Below are 26,130 nucleotides of genomic sequence, written 5' to 3'. Positions count from 1 at the left end.
CAAATGGGAATAATTACAGCACTTACTTACCAGGTTTCTTGTGGGGATCAAATGAAATAATACTTGTAATATGGTTAGCAAATTACCTGGCATATGGTAGGTGCTTAATGAACACTTGTTGCCTTCCTTCCTTATCTGGCATCTTGAGTCCATTGCCTTTCAGTCAGAATGTTTGTAGCATGCATTATTATCCATCTATTGAAATCCTGGTTGGTTTTTGCATTGATCAGAATTCTTAAGTCTTTTAAAGTTATTTGTCTTTGTAACATTATGGTATAAATTGGTCTCTTGATTCTGTTCCCTTAGCTCTTTCATCAGTTCATATAAATTTTCCCAAGTTTCTCTGAAACTTTCCCTTTCATCATTTCTTCTGGAACAGTAGTATTCCATTATATTCATTTTCCATAATTCAGTCATCATTTCCTAACTTCCTTCTCAGTTTGTAGTTCTTTTCCATCACAACATTTTTGTACATGTGGATCCTTTTCCTCTTTCTTTGATCTCTTTGGGGCATAGGCATAGTAGGGATAATTGCAGGGTCAAAGAAACTTCTTTGAGCATAGTTCCAAACTGCTTTTGGGCATGTCTGGACCAATTCATGATGCTACCGAACAAATGTGCCTGTTTTCCTACAGCCCCTCCAACATTTGTCATTCTCTCTTTTCTTTTGTCAACTTTGTCATGATCTGATGAGTATGAAGTAGGACCCGAATGGTGCTTTAATTTGCACTTTAAGGAGTTCTTCTCCAAGAAGTTTAGCAGGGAAAGGAAGAAGAGAGATAGAATGGTGTAGGACAGGATAGAAAGGCAAAAGGAAGGCTTTTTTTTTTTTTTTTTAGGACTGGCCATGTTTGTTGACTAAAAAAAAAGAAGCTAGGAGAGAAGAATAAGTGTGGAGATATATGAGAGAGAAGGTATGACTGTGCAGTAAAGAACTAGAGGACATGGAAGACTATGGGATCGAGGGTGGAGAAAGAGTGATTAGCCTTAATGAGGCATTGGGATACTTCATTTTCTATGAAGAGATTGGGTCATAATGCAATAAAAATTTGAGCAATGGGGGAGAGTAGTTGAAAGCTCCCTTGTTGGATGAGCTGTCTTCTCACTGAAGCAAGAGCCCAAGTTATCTGTTGTTAGTTTGGGGTATGGGAGTGCAAGTGGGGATTTGGTAAGGGAAAGATGTGTGGCTCTTTGAGCTGCTATAAATGCAAAATTGTCTTTGACCTGGAAGGCACTTAGGAGATTTTCTAGTCTAATACCTCTCTCTCCTCAGATGAGGAAATCAAAGCTCAGAGAAGGCAAATGACTTGCCTAAGGCCACACAGGTAGAAAATATCAAGGGTGAAATTTGAAGCCAAGTTGTTTTTCTCCAAATTCAGCACTCTGTCCATGACTTTCCACCGCATCAACAATAATAAGCTTCACAATAAAGAAATGATAGGAAATGTCTGAAAAATTTCATGAATGGTTTGTTTTGTACCTGAAACTAGTCAATAAGGTAACTGCGTGAATTCCCTGCCCAACAGCAAAGGGACAACCTTTGGCTCAGTCTCACCCTCTCTTACTCTAGCTAACAGTCTTACTGGGGAGAGACTAGAATTCATTTCATATGCTTCTGTTTCTAAACATGAAACTTAGCAGTGCCATTTGAAAATTTTGCCCACTCCCTTGGGATCTGCTGCAACTCGCATATTTACCTGGCTGACCTCCACCCTTCTCTTGCCAGTTGCCAGGTGCAAGCATGCCATGACTTATGAAGTAGGTGGAAGGTTGGAAAAGGTATCAGAAAAGAGTATGTCCAGAGTTGAAGTTATGTCTGGGTGGAGGAGTAATGCAATTTAAGAATAATAGGAAGGATCCATGAGCCCAAACATCTAGCCTACTCAGCTACCACAGAACCTGAGGCAGCTTGGTTTCTCAGTGGTTAGAGCCCTGGATAGCAGCCAGGAATACCCAACTTAAAATCTGGTCTCAGACACTTACCAGATGTGTGATTCTGGGCAAATCGTTAATCTGTTGTTAGTTTGGGGTGTGGGAGTGCAAGTGGGGACTTGGTAAGGGGAAGGTCTAGAGCAATCACTGTGAAATAATGGAATTTGCCTTAGTTTCCTCAACTTTAAATTGGAGATAATAATGGCAATAATAGCATATACCTCCGAGGATTGTTGTGAGAATTAAAAGGGAGAGCATATGTAAATCCCTAAGTATATAGTATGAGCTTAATAATATTTATTTTTTTCCTTCCTAACATTTCTCCATTAGAAATTAATTTCTTTGGTGCTCTTCCTGCTAGCCCTCTTTAAAAATTCAAATATTCTCCTGAAAGGGAAAACATATTTAAGTAATTTATACTAATGAGTAAGTAACTTATCAAATATCTGGATGGGAGGGGAAATAACCTTTTCAACTAAAAGGAACAACTAAAGGACAACTAAAAGGAAAAAAAAAGGAAAAAAAGGTGGCATGGTGTAGAGCATGTTGAACACAAAATCTCTTCCCTTATACTTAAAGCCACTCTTCTGCAGATAAAAATGTACTAGACATGGTTTCTAGCAAGTTGTTGAGTCATTTTAGCCATGCTTAACTCTTTGTGCCTCCATTTGGGATTTTCTTGGCAAAGATAAGGGAGTGGCTTCCTGCTCTTGCTCATTTTCCAGATGAGGAAACTGAGGTAAACAGGGTTAAGTGACTTGTTCAGGATCACACAAGCAGTAAGTAGTTCAGGCCAGATTTGAACTCAGGAAGATAAGTCTTTTTGACTTCAGGTCCTGTACTCTATCCATTGTACCATCTAGGTACCTGGAGTGATGCTCTATTGATTCTCAAGTTACTGTTCTTAACATCAAGAGAGACTGTGGAATCTGAGAACAGAGCTCTATCACTGGTTAGCTTATGTGACCATGGTCAAATCTCTGGGACTCAGTTTCCTTATCTGTAGAGTGAGGGAGGTCAGACTAAAATTTAAACTCTAAATGATCTCAAATATCATTTCTAGCTTTAATATGCCAGAGCACCTAGGTTTACATCCTATTTGAGATATTTATTACCCATGTGACCTTGGTCAATTCACTTTGCTCACCCAGGCCTCAGTTTTCTTATGTATAAGATACTCGGTGCTGAAAAGTACTGCTACATTTTCTTTTTTTGTGATATGCTGAAGGAAAATAGAATGAAGAGATAGAAAATATGTCTTCCTAAGGTCCATTTTACTGGCTTAAAGCTTCTGCTTTGTTACTAAAAACGTATTGTTTTCGTGTGGTCAGTAAATGAACTGTTGGAGAATTTAGGCAACAAAATTTCCCTAAACACTCTCTCTCACTGACATTTCATCCTTTTGCCTTTCCTTATCTACCCTTTTCCTTCCCTTTGTAGTGTACTCTTCTTTCAAGAGTATGGTTTTCTAATGATGCTAACTTTATTCTGTGGTCTCAACTTTTTGGCCTTCTATACTTTGGTTTGCCTTCCTGTCATACTAAGGTTTCAGATTGTTATTTCTATTCAGTTTCAGTGGTTTCTCTTGAGTTCTCTGCAATTCGAAACCCATGTTTTCCTCTTCCTTTTCAAATCTCAGGGTATGCTTCAATCATGATCCAATCAAATGGAAATGAACATGGGAAATGGAGTTGGAGGAGCTGGCTCCCAATCCCAGATCTCCCTCTTTTTACCTGTGTGACCTGGAGTGGGAGAGAGCCTTCACTTTCTTGGTCCTCAGGTCCCTCATCTGGACAGGCAGGCAGAATAGATGATCTCTAAGAGTCTTTCCAGATCCAAATATCATTTGACCCTATGATCCCTTGCCTTTGATCTTTGAACTATGAGAATGTTTCCCTTCCAAGGAATTCTGGCCAAACAGATCTTACTTGTTAAGAAAAAACAAACACCCCAAACTTAACCTAATAACAAGAAGATATGACTGACTTACTCCATTCCATTCTTTTTTTCTTCTTAAAACTCCATCTTTCTGCCTTAGTTAACAACTTTAATACAGAAGAGCAAGGGCCTGGCAAACAGGGTTAAGTGACTTGCCCGGGGTTACACAGCTAGGAACTCAACCCAACTCCAGCGTGGCAATTCTATCCACGGTACCACCTAGTTGCCACTGTCCTTGCCCTTTTGAGAAGCTCTGCTGTTTTTACCTTGTCCCTTGGCAATCTTTCCTAGTTTGCACTGAGACTTAGGAGGAGAACTTCAGTAGTAAGAGTTTTTTATACCTTTTTGGTTGTGCTATTTTTTTAAAATATAAAAACAAGCAAACATTTTTTTTCCCATCTGCCTTCTGGCTCCAGGTGTGAGATTCTCTGTTCAAAGGTTAGATTTATAAAGTCAGAAGGCTCAAAGCATTCCCTGTGACTCATTTGCTTTAATGTCTTTCGGCTCATGCCTCTTTGAGGTTTCTAGCCTGACTAGTAACCACCTTCCTGGAGTCTGTACAGGTAAAGAAAAGAAATTAGCTGGCATAAAAAACCGTAAAAAGGGGGTGGCTCTGCCTGAGCCTGTCTGTCATGTGGTCAGGCCACCATGCAAATTGTTCAGGAGCTCCTGCCAAAGCTCTCAAGGTTTCCTGGAGCAGGCTCAGCCCCATCATGATGATACTGCCCTCAGAGCACACTCTCTGGGGATGCTGGCAAGGTTGTGGGTGCTTCCTGTGAGGCACGCTTGCTCTGGGGCAAGCCATGTAGCTGCCACGTGGAATGTGGTAGTGGGAGGGTGGATGAGGGAGGAGACACTTCCAATGAGAAGAGCCAGGATGTCAGGCAATTAGAGAAGGCAGTAGGACACCTTAAAAAAATCTTTTTCCTCTTTGTGGTTTAATGCTTACCTTTTATGCTGGAAAATATGGGTTTCTTGTCTTATATATTTTTTAAAAGCTTTCTAGGCAGGGAGGTTCCAGTTCTCATTTCATAATCCTGTCCAATGTTTAACCACTCTATTGTACTTTCTTCCTCTTATCTAATCTGTATTTGTCCTGCTGCAGTTGAAACTAGCTTCCTCCTGTTTTCTACTTAGTGGAGATAGAGAATGACTGATCCTTCTTCCTGTGGAAAGGTGGTCTGCTTAGTTCTCTCATACCAGGTCCATCAAAAACCTAAAAACACCTCTAGGACAAATAATAAGAAACGACAGCAACTTTTTCCATCTAAGAACTGCACAAAAAGTTAGCCAGAAGCCAACAGGCAGTAGAAAAAGGGACATCCCACAGAGCCACTGTCACTCTAGGCAAATAAGCCAGCGATATCCCAGCTTCACTAAGAGAAAGGCCAGAAACACAAGTGACCTTCCAGACTCTATGTCCTGAGGCAGTGAGAGAGGAGGGATCCTTCAGAAAATACCAAGGGAGTCAGAAACTCACAACAGAGATGTTGGAACTTATTTGGAGTGGTAGTGATCAGCCAAGTAGTGACAGGGTTCTCAGATTGGTACACCCCAGAGCTCTGAAGTCTCTGTCTCACTCTTGAGAGTTTGTAGAATGTTCTAAAGAGTTGGCACTCTGAATCTCAAAGATCCAGGTGGGATGGGGGGAACTAATCCCATGAAACCAAGGTCATCTAAGGAATCTGAGTCATCCAGGGCAATACCAAGCAGGGCAGACCATCTGAAAGCACAACAATGGGCATAGCCCATCTCTGACACAAAGTCTCATTTTAGGAACTAAGGCTGGAGAGTTCAATAAACCAGAAAAGACAATGACCACTATAAAAATGGTTGTAGCTGTAGACATGGCTCAACATCTAACTTAGGAGACAGTAATGCTTTAATGAGTGTAAGCAGAGATTTAAGGGAAAAATTGATTTTCCAGAAGGTCCATCTTGATGATGCAAAAGATTAAAAAAACAAACAAACCACAACTTAGAAGGAAGGAATTGGAAGAATACCTTAGAAGAGAAACTGATAAACCTTAATTAATAATGGACTTCCTGAAGCCAAAAGTAGCCCAAAGAGAAATTAATAATTCCATTAAACAGAAAGAAATATTAGAACAACATTTAAAAAAGTAGAAAATAGAAGAAAAAGTAGGCTTATCTGATATTAAAAAAAAGCAATTGACCTAGAAAACACATCAAAGTGAGATAATTTAACAATCACTGAATTAGGGGCCAACAGGCAGCTCAATGGATAAAGAGCCAGGCCTAGAGATGGGAGATCAAATCTGGCCTCAGACACTTCCTAGCAGGATCCTGTGTGATCCTGCACAAGTCATTTAACCCCAGTTGCCTAGCCTTTACCACTCTTCTGTCTTGGAACCAATACATAGGATTGATTTTAAGATGGAAGGTGAGGGTAAAGTCTTTAACTCCTCAGTATTTCAGAGGGCGATTCAATCAAATGATTCCTCCCTCTCTTCCTCCCTCATTCCCTCTTAATCCCAGTTGGTCTCTGATTTTGTTTTAATATTTCTTGCTGCTTCATAGAGTCATTAATTTCTATTTGACCCAGTCTAATTTTCAGGGAGCTTGTTGCTTGAGTGAGGTTTTGAACTTCTTATGCCAAGGAAAGGAATCTTATGAAGGAAAAGAATCTTTTGATTCCTTTCCAATCGTTTCTTTCATAATCCTCTTTTCATCTCCAATTTTCTCTAACATTCTTATTTATAAAGATATTTTAAACTATTGCTTTATCTTTTTAAAAACTCTATTTTTATAATTTTTTTCCAGATTATGTCAATATAATTTCTTAATATTCATTTTCTGATATTTTGCAATCTGTATTCTCTCTCTCCCTTTCACCTCTCCCTCCTCCCCAAGAAGGCAGGTAATATGATATATATTATCATATAATATATATTTCTATGTTCATCATGTGAAAGAAGACACACATTGCTTATATGAGACAAAAACTCACGGAGGAAATAAAGTAAAGGATGGCATGTTTCAGTTAGCTTTTGGACTTTGTTCTTTCTGTGGTGATGGATATCCTTTTTTTTTTTGTTATGGATCTCTTTTGTAATTGTTCTGGATCCTTGTCTTGTTGACAAATTAAGTCTTTCACAGTTGATCATCATACATTATTGTTGTTACTGTGAACAATGTTCTCCTGATTCTGCTTACTTCACTTAGCATCACTTCATATACAGCTTTCCAGATTTTTTTTTTTTGTGATCATCTTATGTATAGTTTTTTATGGCACAATAGCATTCCATTAAATGCATATGCCACAACTTGTTCAGTAGTCCCCCATTTGAAGAACATCCCTTCAGTTTTCAGTTTTTTTTTTTGCCATGACAAAAAGAGCTGCAACAAAAAAGAACATTTCTGTTCTTTCTCCCTATCTTTGATCTCTTTGGATACAGACTTAGTAGTGGTATTGCTGGGTCAATAGATATGCAGTTTGATGGCCTGGGCATGGTTCTAGAATGGTTTGCAGAGGTATCAGTTTGCAGCTCCACTAGTAGTGTATTAGTGTCCCAATTTTTCCATGTCTTCTCCAGCATTTATCATTTTTCTTTTTTATCATGTTAACCAATCTTATGAGTATGAGATTTTTAATTTGCAGTTAATTTACCTCTAATCAATAGTGATTCCAAACATTTTTTTTCATATGACTAAAGACAGTTTTAATTTCTTCATCTGATGTTGCCTGTTCACATCTTTTGTCAATTGGGAAATGTTTTGTATTCTTATAAATTTGACTCAGTTCTCTATATATTGAGAAATGAAACCTTTGTCAGATATTTGTTATAACCCCTCCCCCCAAGTTTATTGTTTTCCTTTTAATCTTGGTAGCATTGCTTTTGTTTGTGCAGAAACTTTTAAATTTAATTTGTCAGAGTTATCTATTTTATATCTCATAATGTTCTCTGTCTTATTTTCAACCAAGTTCTTCTCTTATCCATAGGTCTGATAGGTAAACCATTTTGTGGCTTGCTTTATCTTTTCTAGGAATCCTAGTTGAATTTGGGTCTGAGCTATGTTTTTCTCTTTGGCTTTGATTGTAGTGGTAGTCTCTCGGTGACCTAGAATGACTATTGTCTTTGTGCATTATCATCTATACACCATAGATGAAAACGCACAAAGACAATCGTCATCCTCGGTTACCGAGAGACTACTACTACTACTACTACTACTACTACTACTACTACTACTACTACTACTACTATCATCTATTATCTATTGGGCTTTGATTGTATATGCTTTGTAATTATCTTCTTCTTCTAGTTTTGTGTCTTGAGTATCCCTGTCGCCATAATAGCTTATTTTGGGATTCTCCCCCCCTTCCTGCCCTCTGTTTGCTCATTCTTCTAATCTATTTCCTGACTTCAGACTTAACAATGCTCTGTGAACTTCTGAAGAGAGGTCTTGACTGGTCCTGTTTTTGTTTTCTTGGGTGTTATGTTATTCCAGGATCTCAGGGACAGTTCAGACTGGAGAGCTACAAGCTTTCAATGATTCTAAACATTTTTTTAATCAGGGCAAAGTCTGATCAATTCTTCACTTACTTGAGCTCTATGAATTCCTGACTTGGGTTTGTATTTGAGCAACAGTATACTGATTCTGCTCTCAGTCATTATCAGCCAGCTAGGAAACTGCTGATTCAGAGGGATAGAACTGCAAATCCCTCTTTGGTCTGGTATTCCTGCCCTTGTTATTCCTGCGAAGGCTTCTGACTGGTCTAGAAGCTGGAATGAAGATTCTGTTTTTCTCCTAGAATCAGAACCACATCACTGCTGCTTATTTTTTCTTGGAGTCTTCAATATGGTATGCTATGTCTAGACTTAGGTTTCTCCTCAGTTTGCCCTGGATCTGTGACTCAGAACTGGGTAAAAGCTGCCAGTTGTGGTACCTGTTACCAAACCCAGCACTTGGTCCTAGTGACCTGCCCTGTATTGTCTGGGATCTTTTTTTTTTGTTCTTGTGTATTGCTTCTCTCTTCTCTGTATTCCAACTAGACCCCATTGTTCCCCATGTTTACATTCTTTTCTTTTAGACTCCCTGTGCTGACAGGAGCTAGAAATATGACTCATCTTGATTTTTTCTTGGATTTCACCATCAGGATTTGGTTTGGTATACTTTCTAGATTGTTTGAAGGAATTTGGGGGAGAGGGGAGAGCTCACTATAGTTTTTCCTACTGCTCTCAAGTGAGAAGAAACAAATGTTTCTTTAGAATCCTAATATGTTCACAGTGTACTGGGCGCATGTTACACATATTTGGACAGAGGCAAGGGATTCAAGGTGCAGAAAGAGGCATATTTTTGTGTATGTAGCCACTGTGTGGTTTTGTATTTGTATTGCTTGACTGCTTAAAAAATAGAGTGATTCCTCTTTTCTTTTTAGTTGTAGGGGTTGAAGTAGGGATTGAAGCAATAATAATATGGGGAGGGGAGGGAGGGAGGGATATATATATATATATAGGTATATATATATATATAGGTAGATATATAGATAGATAGATAGAGAGAGAGAGATTTGAAATCATTGTGTAGATTAAAAAAAGTAAGCAATATGAAATATATGAAATGGAGACTTCATGGTCTCTTAAAAACATACAGTTCTTGGGGTAGCTGGGTGGCTCAGTGGATTGAGAGCTAGGCTTAGAGATGGGAGATCCTAGGTTCAAATGTGGCCTCAGACACATCCTTGCTGTGTGACCCTGGGCAAGTCACTTGCTGTGTGACCCTGGGCAAGTCACTTAACCCCCATTGCCTAGCCCTTACCAATCTTCTGCCTTGGAATCAATACACAGCATTGATTCCGAGACAGAAGGTAAGGGTTTAAAAAAAATGGTCCTCTTTGGTGTTTGGAAGTGTTCATGTTTTGGTGTTTAAGTATAGAATATTAAAAATTTCTTTTAAAATGTTATTGAAGTTAAAAGTCAGGAAGAATACAGGACAGTTAGATTTAAAAAAAAAAGTATTTTCTGACATAGTTTCATACTAAGAATCCACCCATTACAGATGGGATGAGCTGTTTACAGGAAATCTTCCTACAGTATTATTTAGAAATAGCTGATGAAATGAAACTCCTCCTCTGTGACCTGTAATCAGCCAATCTAAAATTCAATGGAAATAATCCATAATCTTGGAAATTGTGACATGATAAGAAAGTATGTTGAAATGAGAAGTGGTGATGCTGTTATGACAAATTCAAATAAATGGGTGGGAGAACATTTTCACGATATCTGGAAAAAGGAGTATTGGAAGTTAAGAAGTGGTCAATGTATCTTCAAGAATGATAAAGGGAGAAAAGAGTCCCTTGATTGGCCAACCTCAGGGTTCCAGTCCACTTGGCAGATATATTACTCCAGTGAAGAAAGAAGGCTGACTCAGCAGAATAGCTGCCATAAACTGGATGAAAATGATTGCTTAAGCATAGTCAATTCTCTTAGCTGTGCCTCCTTATTCACCAAGTAACCTGATTTGAATTCATTTTCCTAAGTAGGTGTCCCTACTGGCAAAAGAATGTGCTGATGGGATGACCTGAATATCTAGTCTACTTGGCAGTTATATTTCTTACTGTAATTGAATAAATTGGCTTTCAGGTTTATAAATCAATCTTTTGCTTTGGCAAAGTTGGTTAAGTGTGGATCATTTCTATAGGATCTGATTTCTTTTGGGAAACGAAATAAAACCAAGGGTCTGAGTTCTTAGAGTTAAGGAATGGCCCAACTCCCATAGCAGTCACACTAAGATAGAACACCTTACAGCCTGGACTGAAGTAGCACATTGACTTCTAATTTTGTTCATGGTATTACATTTATAAAAATCCTATAGGGGAATGGAGTCAGAGATAAAGAGCAAGGACAATACCAGAACAGAATTTTTGGTTGTTGTTGAGTTTGGCTCATCTCTTTTCCATTTGTGGTTTTCTTGGCAAAGATACTGTACTGGAGTGGTTTGCCATTTCCTTCTCCAACTCATTTTACAGATAAGGAAACTGAGGCAAACAGGGTTAAATGATTTGCCCAGAGTCACACAGTTACTCAGTCTTTCAAATTGGATTTGAACTCAGGATCAAGGAGTCTTCTTGACCCCAGGCCCAGTGCTCTATCCACTATCCACCTAACTACCTTTCCAGAAGAGAATAGTCTCGGGAAAAAGGTTGGAAGCCACTGGACTCCACAGGTAATGCTGATAGACCAAATCTCAGATGCCTGCCATAGTTCCTTTGATTTTAATTTAACTCGAGTTCTGTCTCCTAGCTGAGGACAAATGCCTCTGGATCCAAGAATCTTCTTTGTTTTAGTAAGGAAGATTTTTCTTAATTACTGTGGTATATGGTTGTAAGGGAATACTATTGTGCCATAAGGAACAAAGAACAGGATGAAATTAGAAAAATTTGGGAAGACTTAAATGAACTGATGCAAAGTAAAGTAAGCAGAACCAGGAGAACAATGTATTCAGTAATAGAAATATTATATAATGATCAACTGTGAAGAACTAAACCATTATCAACAAGGCAAGTCCCCAAGATAACTTCAAAGGACTCAAGATAAAAATGCTATCCACAGCCAAAGAAAGAACTGTTGTAATCTGAGTACAGATCAAAACATGGCATCTTTCACCATATTTCCTTTATGAGATTTCTATCATATGTGTAGTAGGTGTGTACCATCTTGACATAAGCAATATGGAAATATGCATTACATCAAAGTATGGGTATAACCAATATTAGACTATTCATTGGGGGTCGGGTGGAAAGGAGAAAATCTGAATTTTAAAATATTAAAAAAAACAATTATTAGAGTTTCTACATATAACTGAAAAATTAAAATTAAAAAGGAACATGAACTTTATTAATATTTTACTGATGCTATTGTTTCATTTTGTTTAAAAACTCTTATCTCCTATCTAAAAATGATACTATCAGTTCCAAGGTAGAAGAATGATAAGGGCTAGGCAACTGGGGTTAAGTGACTGGCCCAAGGTTACATAGCTAGTAAGTGTCTGAGGCCAAATTGGAACCTAGGACCTTCCAATTCAAGACCTGGATGCCATTATTTTTATGTCAGTTTCTAAACACATGCCCATCTATGTAAGAAAGAGAAAAAAAAATTGAATTCAGCTGATACTACCTAACTGTGCATGGCAGCTCAGTTTGAATCCATAGGACTGGGTCTCTACCTAAAGATGAGAGGTATTCTCTGGTAGGCTTCTATTGCTCACAAACTGGCTTTGTTCCAAAAGTATGTAGTTTAAAACTCAGAACACTTTCAAACAATATATTTGGTGGTTACATTGCCAGTTCAACAGAAGAAGCCTCACAAGGAAACTGAAGGGGAGTGCTGTTTTAAATATCTGTGCTTTTGTTCTAAAATTTGTCTGCTGGTACAGTGATGAAAATAAATCAACAGATGGTTCTGAGACTTTTGAAATTTATTTAGTTACCTTGTGAATTGATGATGAGAAAAAAAGATATGCTAACTTTTAAATGTTAACAGAGAGGCTGTGCAGAGGAGTAGATAAGAGAGCATGCCTTGGAGCTAGGAAAGTCTGGATTCAAATCCACAGGCTGTGACTGTGGCTGTGGCTGTGCTCCCTGGGGTGGCTCACTTAATCTCTCTGTGCTAGAAGCAACTCTCTAAAATGATCTCAGTTGAGAGAGGGAAGTGTTCTTCACTGGGAATTTCCTAGAACAATCATATCACAAGTACAGTTAATCAGTCGACTAGCTTTTATATTCCTATTAAGTGTCTCACATGCCCCCCACACTGGGGATACCAAAGAAAGGCAAAGAACGTTCAGATCAAGGAGCACACAGTCTAATAGGGGAGATAGCATGCCAACAACTATATATAAACACTGGATAAATGGCCTAGCCAGGAGGCAAAGATGAGGAAGGAATGTTCTAGTCAAGAAAGAGAGAAAGAAAGAAAGAAAGAAAGAAAGAAAGAAAGAAAGAAAGAAAGAAAGAAAGAAAGAAAGAAAGAAAGAAAGAAAGAAAGAAAGAAAGAAAGAAAGAAAGAAAGAAAGAAAGAAAGAAGGAAGGAAGGAAGGAAAGAAGGAAGGAAGGAAGGAAGGAAGGAAGGAAGGAAGGAAGGAAGGAAGGAAGGAAGGAAGGAAGGAAGGAAGGAAAGAAAAGTTGAATACCTGAGGCTTTGTTTCAGTAATGCCTAGCAAAGTGCTTTGCATATAGTAGGCGCTTAATAAATATTTGTCGAAAGGAAATGTAATAAAGTAGAAAAGTATTAAACTTCAAGTATTTTCACATCACTAAATTAAATTGACTATTGATTTATGCTTGTTTTGTGTTTGGAATGAGGAAGGATGTGAGATATTTTGTAACAAGATCAAAAGAAGGAGGATGTGTCTTTGAATGTGCTGATTCACACATTCTTCATTCATTCACGCTTTGTTTTAGACTCCAGATTGAAACATTTGCTTCAACCTCAGATGTGACTTTTGACAAATATGCATCAGTTGTTTGCTGATACAGACAACAACCCATGCTAACTGTTAAAAAGTGGTGTAAATAGTTCATGGAGCCCAACCAATATGCATAACAATGTTTCTAGGGGAGAATGAGTTCAGTTACAATTTGAGATACTGATGGTCCTTCTCTCTTTCTACTTTCTCTTTCCCAAGGAGATAGTTCTCTGCTCCCTTCTTCTTACCTCCTGCCCCAATGAACAGTGATAAGTGGGCTGGAGTCCCCGGGCCTTTGAAGTAGGGGGTCCAGAAGACCAGGGGCTGGAGAAGGGGGAGAGATAAACATAAAGGTTGGTGGAGACTCAGGATTGGGGCTGGCTGAACTTCCAGGGGATGGGTAGTAGTGGGGACCAAGGGCTTCTGCAAGCATAGAACCCCAGAGACATTTTTTAGTTCCAGTTGGCTCCCAAATCACATCCCCTTTCTTCCAATGACACCTGGGATTCCTTGGCTTGTCTACTGTCTTTTCCTCTGCTATAATCTTTTTCTTATGATTAGGGTTTCTCTCCTTCCATGATTCAATGAAACAACATGAAATAATTTAGACACAATCTTTTTTTAATATTTCTCAGGTTTATTCTGGAGGGCAATTTGGAACTATGCCCAAAGGGTGCTAAAAGACTGTCTGCCCTTTGATCCAGCTATAGCACTGTTGGGTTTGTACCCCAAAGAGATAATAAGGAAAAAGACATGTAGAAGATTATTCATAGCTGCACTCTTTGTGGTGGCCAAAAATTGGAAAATGAGGGGATGCCCTTTAATTGGGGAATGGCTGAACAAACTGTGGTATATGTGGGTGATGGTATACTATTGTGCTCAAAGGAATAATAAAGAGGAGGAATTCTATATGAATTGGAACAACCTCCAGGAAGTGATGCAGAGTGAAAAGAGAAGAACCAGGAGAACATTGTACACAGAGACTGATACACTGTGGTACAATCGAATGTAATGGACTTCTCCATTAGTGGCAATGCAGTGACCCTGAACAACTAAGAGGGATCTATAAGAAAGAACACTATCCACATTCAGAGGAAAAACTGTGGGAGTAGAAACAGAGAAGAAAAACAACTGCTTGATTACATGGGTCGAGAGGGATATGATTGGGGATGTAGACTCTAAAGCAGGGATCCCCAAACTTTTTACACAGGGGGCCAATTCTCTGTCCCTTAGACTGTTGGAGGGCTGGACTATAAAAACCTAACCCTAACCCTAACCCTAACCCTAACCGGGCAGCAGAATACACAGTTTGGAATCCCCTCCCCCCCTCCCCCCCCATTGCCGCTCTTGTGCTGCAACATAATTCTTTGCACAGCTCCTCATTCTAAGGCATCACCCAAATGATTATGTCACCAGAAGTAGTACTGTATGTGAGCGCCACCATGCTTTGCGGTGCTGCCACATAGAGTGCTCCTCTCACTGACCACCAATGAAAGAGGTGCCCCTTCAGGAAGTGTGTTGGGGGCCAGATAAATGGCCTCAGGGGGCCACATGTGGCCTGCTGGCTGTAGTTTGGAAATAGGTTCTGATCAAGGACACATGTAATACCCAATGAAATTGCATGTCAGCTATGGGAAGGGTGGGGGGAGGGTAATGAGGGAAAGAACATGATTCTTGTAACCCAGGAATAATGTTCTAAATTGACTAAATAAAATTAAAAAAAATATTTCTCAGTTTTTTTCTTGGTATTAACAATGGGGAAACAGAGGAGTTAAAAAAAGTTCCTTCTTAGGACATTCCTTTGATCCCTACCCTTTCTCCCTTAAACTCCACAAGGAAAGACAAAATTACATTCCACTTCAAATAGATTAAACTCAACATTTATTGAATATCTATATTTAAACCTGAGGTACAGGTCTGAAAAGAGGCTGACAAACCATAAGTTTCATCTTCATTTCAAAGAAGCCTCACTTATATTCTCTGGGGCATTCAATCACAGGGGAGGTCCATGAATTGGGGGGTGTTGACAAGTCTTGCTGAGAAGGCTTTACTCTTCCTTCCTACTCTCCTTTTCTCTTTTATTACTGTAGTCACAGGATTAGAAATTTAGAGTTGAAAGGGACCTCAAGAGGTCACTAAGCTGTGTCTTCTCATTTTACATCTGATAGAATGGATGCCCAGGTTCAATGGATTGTCCAAGGCTATACAGGTAGTGAACCCAGAACATCTGACTTTAGACACTATTACTGCCTAAGCTTCCGATATTCACTAATGTTAGCTGTAATATTTGTACAGCTCTTAGCAGAGTGCCTAGTATAGAGTAAACTCTCTATAAATGCTTAGTCCCCTCTAAAAATTAACCTTGACATTAGTCACTTCTGTGGTTGTTCCCAGTCATTTTTCAGATATGTCTTACTCTTTATGACCCCATTTGGGATTTGCTTGGCAAAGATAGTATGGTTTTCCATTTCCTTCTTGAGCTCATTTTACAGAGGAGGATACTGAGGCAAACAGGATTAAATGACTTGCCCAGGGTCACATATCTAGTGTCTGAGGCCAGATTTGAAATTAGAAAGATGAGTTTTTCTGACTCCAGGCCTAGTTCTCTATCTGCTGTGCCATCTAGCTGCCCTCCATACATAAGTACTTTGGCTATAATTTATGCATAATTTGATCTTTATTTGTTTCCTTAAAAAAATCAAATGATAGGTGATAGATTTTCTGGTGTCAAATGACACTGATTAGAAGTAGTTTTTAAAAAGTCAACTTTTAAGCATGATACGTGATTTTTTGTTGTTCAGTCATTTTTCAGTTCTGCTTGACTCTTTATGTCCCTGTTTGGATTTTCTTGGCAAAGATACTAGAATCGTTTGCCATTTCTTTCTCCAGCTCATTTTACAGACAAAGAAACTGAGGCAAACAGGGCTAAGTGACTTGCCCAGGGTCATGCAGCTAAGAAGTATATGAAGTCTGATTTGAACCTGGGACCTTTCATCTTTAGGCCTGGCTCTCTATTTACTGAACCACCTAACTGCCCTAAGACATAGTTTTATATCTATATCTATATCTTTTTTTTTTTTTGGTCAAATGATGTCTTCTCTATTGCAGAGAGGGGAAGGAAGGAGGGAGATACCTGGAAAATTTAATATAAATTAAATCCTCCCATTTACATTCAGGTATAGTTATATCTAGTAGATAACATTTATATAATGCTTTAAAGTTTGTGAAACTTTAAAAATATTATGTTGGTTGATCTTCATGACAGTTTTGTGGAGATAGGTGCTATTATTAGCCCCATTTTACAGATGAGTAAACTGAGGCACAGAGGAGGTAACGTTGTTGATGGTTACATAAACTAGTTAAGTGACTGAGGCTGGATTTTAATTCAGACCTGGTGCTCTCTCCACTGAGGTACCTAGTGGCCAAAGTAGTGGGAATCATCAAAGGTTTATGTGAAAAAACTATATGTGTATGTATGGACTGAGATAGGTTAATTGCCATTTGGGCAACTCCACTTTCTTTCCTGTGGACTTTTAGGTATTGTAGGTCTTTTGGGGGAGAGAGGGAGTGGTGGTCTGTGGTAGAGTTAAAAAGATGAGGTCCCAGCCCTCTACCATCTTAGCCTCAAGCTTCTAAAATGAAAGGACTTTATTCACGAAGCTCTCTGAAGTGCTTGATAACAAGCTCTAGGAAGCAGCCTGGACAGTGCTTGATACTGGCTGTGAACCCTCTTCTTTGCTTCTTTTTCTGGCCAGGGCCTCTCACATCCTGTCCAGAGGGCATTGGCATGCTGATATGTATTCCCAATGTGCAGGGTGAGGCTGCAGACCCATCCTCAGGGCGCCCTGGGTATTGAGTTGGATGTCTAATAGTGAGTGTGAGTGTGTGTGTGTGTGTGTGAGTGTATGTGCAGCCACTTGCCCTATTCCATCTTTGTGCCCTCCAGTGGATATTTATAAGACAGTCCGCTTGGGGCAGGGGTTTGGTTTTGGCTTGAGTGTGAAACAAACTTAATTCCTTAATAGGAATACTAAACAATCCAAGGAGCAAATCAATCACAGCATTTTTTTTAAAGCAAGGTACTCACCCCTGCTTACCCCTAAGCCTTTTCTGCCTTCTCCCCATCCCACTGTTTATGTTCATAGATTTCAATAAAGAAACCAGTAGTTCAGGGATTCTTCTTCTTTTTTTAACCCTTATCTTCCATCTTAGAATCAATACTGTGTATTGGTTCCAAGGCAGAAGAGTAGTAAGGGCTAGGCAATGGGAGTTATGTGACTTGCCTAGGGTCACACAGCTAGCGAGAGTCTGAAGTCATATTTGAACCCATGTCTCTTATCCCTAGGTCAGTCTCTCAATCCACTGGGCCACCCAGCTGCCTCCTGGTTCAGGGATTTTTACTTAAAAAAAATCTCTTTCTCAAAATAATGTTTTTAATGCATAAAATAATTTTAATGCACAATTACAAAGGAAATCAATCACTTTGAAATAAAGTTACAAACATTAAAAAAATAAACGAGCTCGTAAAGGGTATTGACTTGCCAAGGGAACATTGTCATCTGTTTGGTGGTGATCTGGGGCTGCTGGTCTGAGGCAAGCCTTTTCGAGTCTCCAGAGGAAGGTTTTCATCCCATCTTGTGCCAGGCCAGAGTACTACATCTGATTTCTTCCTCCAGAGCAGCTGGAGGGAGGTCACTCGCTATTGCTCAGATTGCTGGAATGTCCAAAAGCAGTGGGTGAGTAGAGGGAGCTAAAGGAGTGTCTTGACTGGAAACTGTGTGCTTTGGGTTAGCCTGACTCATAGTGTTCAAGTTTAACATATGGGAGTTTGTTGGATCCAATTTGTCTAGTGGTATTCTTTGGCCCAGTGATATTCTTGGTGGAAATCTGTTTATAAAGAAATGGAATAGATGTTTTCTGGCTATTCTTTGTGCCACAGAGACAATCCTACTATGAGTTAACTCGGGCTTTACCGCAAGTGAAGAAGGGTCCTTTATGCTGCCTGCTGGGATAGAAAATGATTATCCAGTGAGATTTCAGCACGAGTTTGGCTTCATAAATATCACATTCAGGGTTTTACAATGGGTATTTGATTTGCAGCACAGGAATATTTACTGTCAAATCCTCCAGGCGCTTTTGAAGGCAGCCTCCACACAGATGTTAATTGCTAAACCCACTTCTTCTGACTCAGTAACTATTTGATAAAATTTCTAGAGATGCAGAAATCAGGGAAGGAAACTGTATAAGATGGCCCAGATGCTCTTCTGTGACTAAGAGCATGTCCACCCAGAGCGGGGAGATGAGAAGCATGTTGGTGTGTGTCATACATGTGTGGGTGGGTTTTTCTCATACATTCATTTTTAAAGCTTTGTCCTATTGTGCTAAAATTATCATTTATGAATAAGCATTGTGTTAAAGTCACTGGGCTGAACAACCGACTCACTATATTCAATTTAGAAATGGGACTTGGGAACATCTTAGGGCAAAAAGCAGAAAATACCATATTAGAAAATATCTAATAGTTAAGCTCAGGATGCCCAAGCAATCCCTTTCTTGGTTGTAACTGACAAAGTCCAAGAAGGATTGCTGGAGTTTTTCTTCCACCCACTGCCTCCATCCTACAAGGGAATGAAGAGATCCTTTAGAAGAATAGAGTTGTATGCCTGTGATGCTGATGCAATCTGTGATTCAGTTGAACTTGAGCCTAGACTAGCCAAGGGGTCCAAGGGCTGCTGCTATGTACTGAATTAGAATTGTAGTATATAAAACTTAATAACTCATTTGCTCTATCTGTCTGTTTCCAAGTTGGTATTCTAGGAAAGTGTATGGGTGGTGAGGATAGGTTACCTTTGAAGGGTAAATAAGAACTTAATGAAGTATGTTCAAGACCAGGAGAATTTATTTTTCATATACTATATTCATTTCTATATTAGGGTGCTGAATTAGAGAGAATTTCTGTGTATTCCTGTGCCTAGTTTCTGGGATAGGAACTCCTTCCAGTCTACTGCTTTTTATATTTTCTTTGTCCTTAGGAATTCCAAGGAATGACTTCCTTTTAACAAAATTTGGTTGATTTGAAGGGGACAATGATTCTCTTCCTGCCTATGTGATATCTATCACCTACGGTGTGGGGAAGGGTGAGAGTTTGATGGACCATCTCTTTTTTTATTTTATTTTTATTGTCATGCAAAACACACTTTCACAGTGGTCATTGTTGTAAGAGCAAAATCATATATAAGCAAGACCCCAAAATAAAACCATAAATACACTGATGTGAAAGATGACCCCCTACAGTTCCTTCTCTGGAGGTGGCTAGCATACCCCATCATAAGTCTTTCAGGATTGTCCCAGATCATTGCATTGCTGAGAGTAGTCAAGTTTTCACAGATAATTATTGTACAATACTGTTGTTATTGTGTACAGTGTTTTCCTGGTTCTGTTTATTTCACTCTGTATCAGTTCCTGCAGTTCTTTCCAGCTTTTTCTGAAATCATCTTGTATATCATTTCTTATAGAACAATAATACTCCATCACCAACATGTACCACAATTTGTTCAGCCTTTCCTCAGTTGATGGATATCCCTTCCATTTCCAATTCCTTGCTGGAACAAAAAGAGCTGCTATAAATATTTTTGTACAAGTAGGTTATTTCCCCTTTTTATTATCTCTTTGGGATACAGTCCCAGTAGTGGTATTACCAGATCAAAGGTATGCAGTTTTATAGCCCTTCTTGCATAGTTTCAAATTGCTCTCTAGAATGGTTACATTAGTTCACAACTTTACCAACAATGCATTAGTGTCCTAATTTTGCCACATCCCCTCCAAATTTATCATTTTCTTTTGCTCTCATATTGGCCAATCTATTAGTTGTGATGTGTGGATTATCTAATTAGCTATTTACCAATTAGAGATGTCTTGGAATATTAAAAGGAAGGCCTGAATAATGAGCTCTTAAAACTCTATAGATCTGCTTGGAGAGTATTCAGGGTCTTTGGTCATTCATTTGAGGGGCCACTGAACTATCACTTTATTGATAATAATGCTAGGCTAGTGGGTACATTGATATTCTTACCCATAAACCAGTCTTTTGAGTAATTTTAATTTTAACAAGGGATAACCCTAAGTGTTGTTTAAACTTTTCATCTTTTGCCTCACTTTTCGAGTCAAGGCAAAGGGTTGGAAACCTTTCAAATGGGCTATGTCAAGAAGCTAATCTCAATATTTTCCTGGCATACTGGGTGACCCTACTTGCAAGTATTAGAGGGAGTTTCTTAATCTCTCCCTCTGTCTCTTTAAGAGGGAGTAACAGGCAGAAGAACCTCTAAGTAGGAGACCTTTGGGAGTTCAGGGGGTCTCTTTTTCTCTGGATTTCTAGAGAGCAGGAGGTTGTCTGTCTTTGTTTCAGTCAGACTGACAGTTGGGATTAGAAACTGGATTTAAGGAGGGTATAGGAGATCAATGTTCCTTGATTAGCTTAGGTAGTTAGATAGTGAATAAATTTCTAGGTAGAGAGTGTAGGTAAGTTAGGTCTGAGTCTGATTCAGGCAGAAGACCCTGTCCTCGAAGGCAGTTAGATTTAGGGTTTCTTAGAAATTTTATTATAGGATTTGGATTTTAGGCATAGTTATAAGATATTAGAGTGATCATCTTACTTTCCTCCCTCCTAATTTCTATCCGAACTTCTCCTCAGAATAAATAAGTGTTTGTGTTTTACCAAACTGCTCTCCATACTTGTGTCAAACTCCTACCCCCAAATTTTAACCCTTTGTGGTGTGGAAGTGTGGAAAATTAGAAGCATATCTTGGAGGGGAATAAAGATTGGTTGCCCTAGGTTATTTCAAAATGGATACCTAGGGAGAAATTCACCAGTGGAGAGGGGACTAGAATAGCAGTGGAATGTTTCAGGGTGAGAAGGCTTGCAGGGGTAGCTAGATGGATAAAGGACAAGATTTGGCACCTGAGTGGATATATGGAATGAGTCAGAATGTAGACTCAAGGATGTCACTGAGGTTGTGGTCCTGAGTGACTGGGAGGATACTAATACCCTTGATAGTAGGAGGGAAAGTTTGGAAGAAGGAAAGGGCTTGAGTGGAAGATAACAAGTTTAGTTTTGAACCTGTTGAGTTTGAAATGCTTATAGAACATAAAATTCAAGATGCCCAAAAGACAATTAGTGATATATTATCTGCACAGAGGAGCTGATGAGACCATCAAGTGAGAATGCTAAGAAAAGAGAAGAGAACCCAGGGCAGAACATTAGGGGGATTCCCATGTTAGTGGGAAAGGCACAAATAAAGTTCCAGCAAAGAAAACTGAGAAGGAAGAGAGGTGTGTGTGTTAACTGAGAGATAGGAGAACTAGAAGAGAGCAAGTATCCTGAAAACTAAGAGAGTACAGATTATCTAGAAGGCAATCATCAATGATGTTAAAGTCCATAGGAAGTTCAAGAAGGAGAATTAAAAGCTAATAGATTTGGCAATTAAGAGATTGTTAGTAACATTAGAGAAAGTAGTTTTAGCTGAATGATGAAATTGGAAGATATACTTGCAAAAAAAGTATTTAAGAGAATGAGAGGAGAAAACTTAGTAGAGAAAACTTACATTGAGTTTTGCACAAAAGGGGAGGAAGGATATAGGATAACACCTAATGGAGATAGTTAGATCAAGTGAAGATTTTTTTTTTTTAAGGATAGGGAGACAAAGGTGTGTTTGTTGTAAGAAGCAGGAAAGCAGCCAAGTAGACTGAGAGATCAAATATTAGTGAGAGATTAGGGATGATAAAGGGAGAAAACTGCTGGAGACTATTAAGGGTACCACCATCTTCCCAGTCACCCAGGCGCTAAACCTAGATATTACCCTGACTACTCACTCTCTCTCATGCATGATATCCAATCTGTTGCTAAGTCCTGTTGACTTTACCCTTTTACCATCTCTTGAATATGTTCCTTTCTTTCCTCTGACACTTCCCCCACCTTAGTACCCATTCTTATCGCCTCATACATTAGACTATATAATCACCTGCTGGTCCTTCCTCTATTCAGCTGTCAAAATTGATTTTCCCATGGTACAAGCCTGACCACATTACCTTCCTATTCAGCAAATGCCAGTGGCTTCCTGTCACCTCCAGGAACAAATATAAAATCCTTTATTTGGCATTCAATGCCTTTTACAAATTGGTTTGCTCCTACCTTTGCAGACTTCTTAAACCTTTCTCCCTCCCACATACTCTATCACTGATTTCCTTGCTATTTTTCAAACAAGGCACTTGATTTCTAAATTTTGGTCTTTTCACTGGCTGATCTCTATTCTCCCTTGTAAGAGATTAATGCTCCAGAAAACCTGGAAAAGCAGATGTAATGAATGGAAGCTTGAAGATCTGTCCATTAAGGAAAATTCCAGAGAAGAATGTGGCCTAGAGAAGGCAGTTGAACAAGGAGACACAAACTGTTTCTTATTAACTCTTTTCCTAGGACTTTGGGAAAAAGAGCTAAAGGAGATTTCTCTGCCTTTCTGGTTATTGGTTTCTCTCTGACAGATTTGGAGCTTGGCTCTGAAGACCTTTGAAAGCTGTTAATAATATCTCTCTTAAAGACTATACAACTTATTCATCTTGAGATTTATAACAGATTAGGGAAATCCTAAACTCCCTCTCTCCTACCTACCCCTCCTTCCTTAAAAATAAATCCCTGTTTCTGGTATTTTAGAGAGTGGGTTATCTGTTAAAATTTCAGTCAACTTACCCATTCTGAATCCCAGCTTGATTCCAACTGAAAAAGACAGGAGAAGTTGGTGGGAGGAGGAGGGAAAGAATTCTGTCTTCCCATTACCTTATTTCTCAGTGTGTTTGCCCAACACCTCCAATTACCATAAACAACCCAGTAAAGAAACCACCTAATACACCTTCCTTATCTCCATCTCCTGACCTCTCTGAGTTCCTTCTAGTCCTCATTAAAATCCCACCTTCTATGAGAAGCCTTTTCTGATCTCTCTTAATTCTAGTGTCTTCTCTCTATTGATTACCTTCAACTTGTTCTGCATATATATTGGTTCTAAATAGTTGTTTTCATGGTCTTCTCTCTATTAGACTGTGAGTTCTCTGAGAGGAGAGACTGTCTTTAGCTTTTCTTTGTACTTCCAGGGCTTATTAGTACATAACTGAGCACATAGTACTTATTAAATGCTTATTGACTGATTGACTAACTATGGGATGGAATGGGATCAAGTTGGATGGATATGGTTTGGCTTTGGCTATCTCTTTATCAGCATCATTTTATGACTTCCTCCAGATTCTTTCAGCAACATATCCATAGTAGATATAGTAGTAGAAGGGCAATACAAGTAATTCGAGGTTAGGGGTTGTCAAGGCCTGATTAGAGATCAGAAAAAGGGGAAAGACAATCAAAAGGAGAAAATAATGTAGAGCTGAAGTGTACCACCAAAGGTATCAAGATAGGGAAGGGAGATGCATCTAGTGTAGTGGTGATGGCCTAGGAAGGAACTGAAGGCTGGAGAGAATGAAGATTATGGTGAGGATCAAGAAAAGAGCTAGATGTCATAAGGCAAATGGAAAGATGGAAATGATATAAGATTGTGATTAGATAAAGAAATTTTAGATTGTGTGAATAAGGATGTAGGAACTGATGGATGATGGCAAGATACTTGTGGGTGATGACAGGATCAAAGATATAATTCTGTGTAGCTGAGGGGGAGTGGAGGAGTTGGAAATGAATAAATGGAGAACTGAGAAGTTAATATATTTGAGGAAGAATTAATATGAGGGCAGGAGTTGGGATGAAGAGAGAGAGAGAGAGAGAGAGAGAGAGAGAGAGAGAGGGAGGGAGAGAGAGAGAGAGAGAGAGTTTTAGGCAATGAACAAATTGAGGAAAGAAGAAGAATGTCCTGAGGTATCAATATATAATAGTCATGATAGCCTGAATTGGTGGATAAATTTGGGTTGGTTGCATCTCATAGGGGTAGAGATTGATGAATCATAGTGGTAGAGGTAGAATCTGGAAGAGGCAATGGGGAACAAGGAGTATTCTGACTCCTTAATCACAATCTTGGATGTAGGGGAATTTGATTCCCATATTGGATGGGGCACTACTAGAAAGAGTGATGAGGGAATTTGTATCATCAGGAGGGAACCAGATCCCAGTTAAGTCCCAAGAGAAAGAAAATCTGAGAAAGGAGGAGGTTACAATGAAAAGAAATTTGATAATAACAGAGTAGGCTTTCTGCTGCAAAAGGAGTAGGCAGATCTGGGGGTTGTGAGAACTGATTTGGTGATAGGAAAAAGGGGAGGGCAGTTGGGGATGGGGATGGGTTTATTCATTGACAGCTTGATGTCTGAGCCATAAGGACAAGGAGAATACAAGGGTGTGCATATATGTTAATTAGTAAGGAGTGAGTCAAGGCAACCTTTCAGAGGTTGGAGAGAAGTCTGTTGAGAGAAAAACATGATAATAATAGTCAGGTTCCTTCTTTGAGGTCCAGTTTCCTGAAAGGTGGCAGTTTTATGTCTTATGAAGCCTAGGGGTCCAGTCTCATGGGACCTATAAAATAGGGACAATAATTATCCATTTTGTAGAATTGCTGTGAAATAACATAGTAGTTGTAAAATAATGCATAAAAGTTGTACTTAGGATATTGCCTGACATGAAGTAAGCATGTAATAAAAGCTTTAAAAAAGTCATTCATACTAAACTTGAACAGAGAAAAGAGTGGAGAAAATGAATTTCCTTCCTTTCCTGGCAGAAGTATGGTTTGGAATATTGAATATATAGTAAGAAGAGGTCAATGATGTACTGGCTATTTTAATGAACTGTTATTTTCCTCTTTATAAGGGAAGGATCAATAGAAAGGGGTTGAAAGGAAGGATATATTCAGAGAAGAATGTGATATAAAACCAAAATGTGATATAAAACCAAAAAGCATCAATAATTTTTAAGGTATGGGTAGAATGATCTAAGAACACTCAAAAATCAAATTCTTAAATATGAAGCAAATGGGAAAATAGATTTATATGATTAGTGGAAATACAGAGAAATAAATAATTTTAAAGGGATAACACAAATCCTAAAATAAATATGTAAAGCTAAATTTTGAATTCAAATTGCTAATTTAAATAGTGAATTAAAAATTAATTTAAAAAATTAGTGAATTCAAAAAGGGACTAGATTAAATTAAAGGATTGCTATGTGGTCCTAGGGACCTAGTTGAGCATTAATTTACCTTAATTTGTAATAGACTGAGCCAGCAGATTGAAAAGCACATGATTACCTTTTTGTTGATCTCATGGTGCACATACTCAATAGTTTCCTAGGAAAGATGACTATTTTCTGGTTGAATTGTTGAAAACCAGTTGGATATTCTGCACTTAACCAGTTTGCTTAATCCATCATTCCACTGATTTTGTCCTGTCACTATGCAAAGTTAGGTTTTGGCAGTTGCTACAAAAGATAGGAGACAAGAGACAGTCTCCAATTCCTTATTACTGTACCTACACTTAGTGCTCCAGCTCCAGTATTCTGTAAATAGCATGTCTAACCTTTAGCTAGAGCACTGAGTTGCCTCCAAAGACAGAAGGTTCTTTAAAGCATTAGGAAAAATGTTTGATGCTTGATTAATGCAGGCTTATGTAAGGTAATCACTCCTCTCAAGGAATGGTGGAAACAAAAAAGGAAAATGACCATATTGATCCAAATATAGGCCACAATTTCCAAACTTTTTGAATTTTGCTTTTATAAGCCTTCCAAAAGTCTTAGTGCAGTTTATGACTTTTGAGATAACATATATTAGACTTCATTTAGTCTAACCTCTATTAAGTATTATTT

Source organism: Monodelphis domestica, chromosome 1 (assembly GCF_027887165.1).
Source record: "Monodelphis domestica isolate mMonDom1 chromosome 1, mMonDom1.pri, whole genome shotgun sequence".
Classification (NCBI taxonomy): Eukaryota; Metazoa; Chordata; class Mammalia; order Didelphimorphia; family Didelphidae; genus Monodelphis; species Monodelphis domestica.
The sequence above is the reverse complement of the archived record's forward strand: the minus strand, read 5'-3'. Positions refer to the sequence as shown.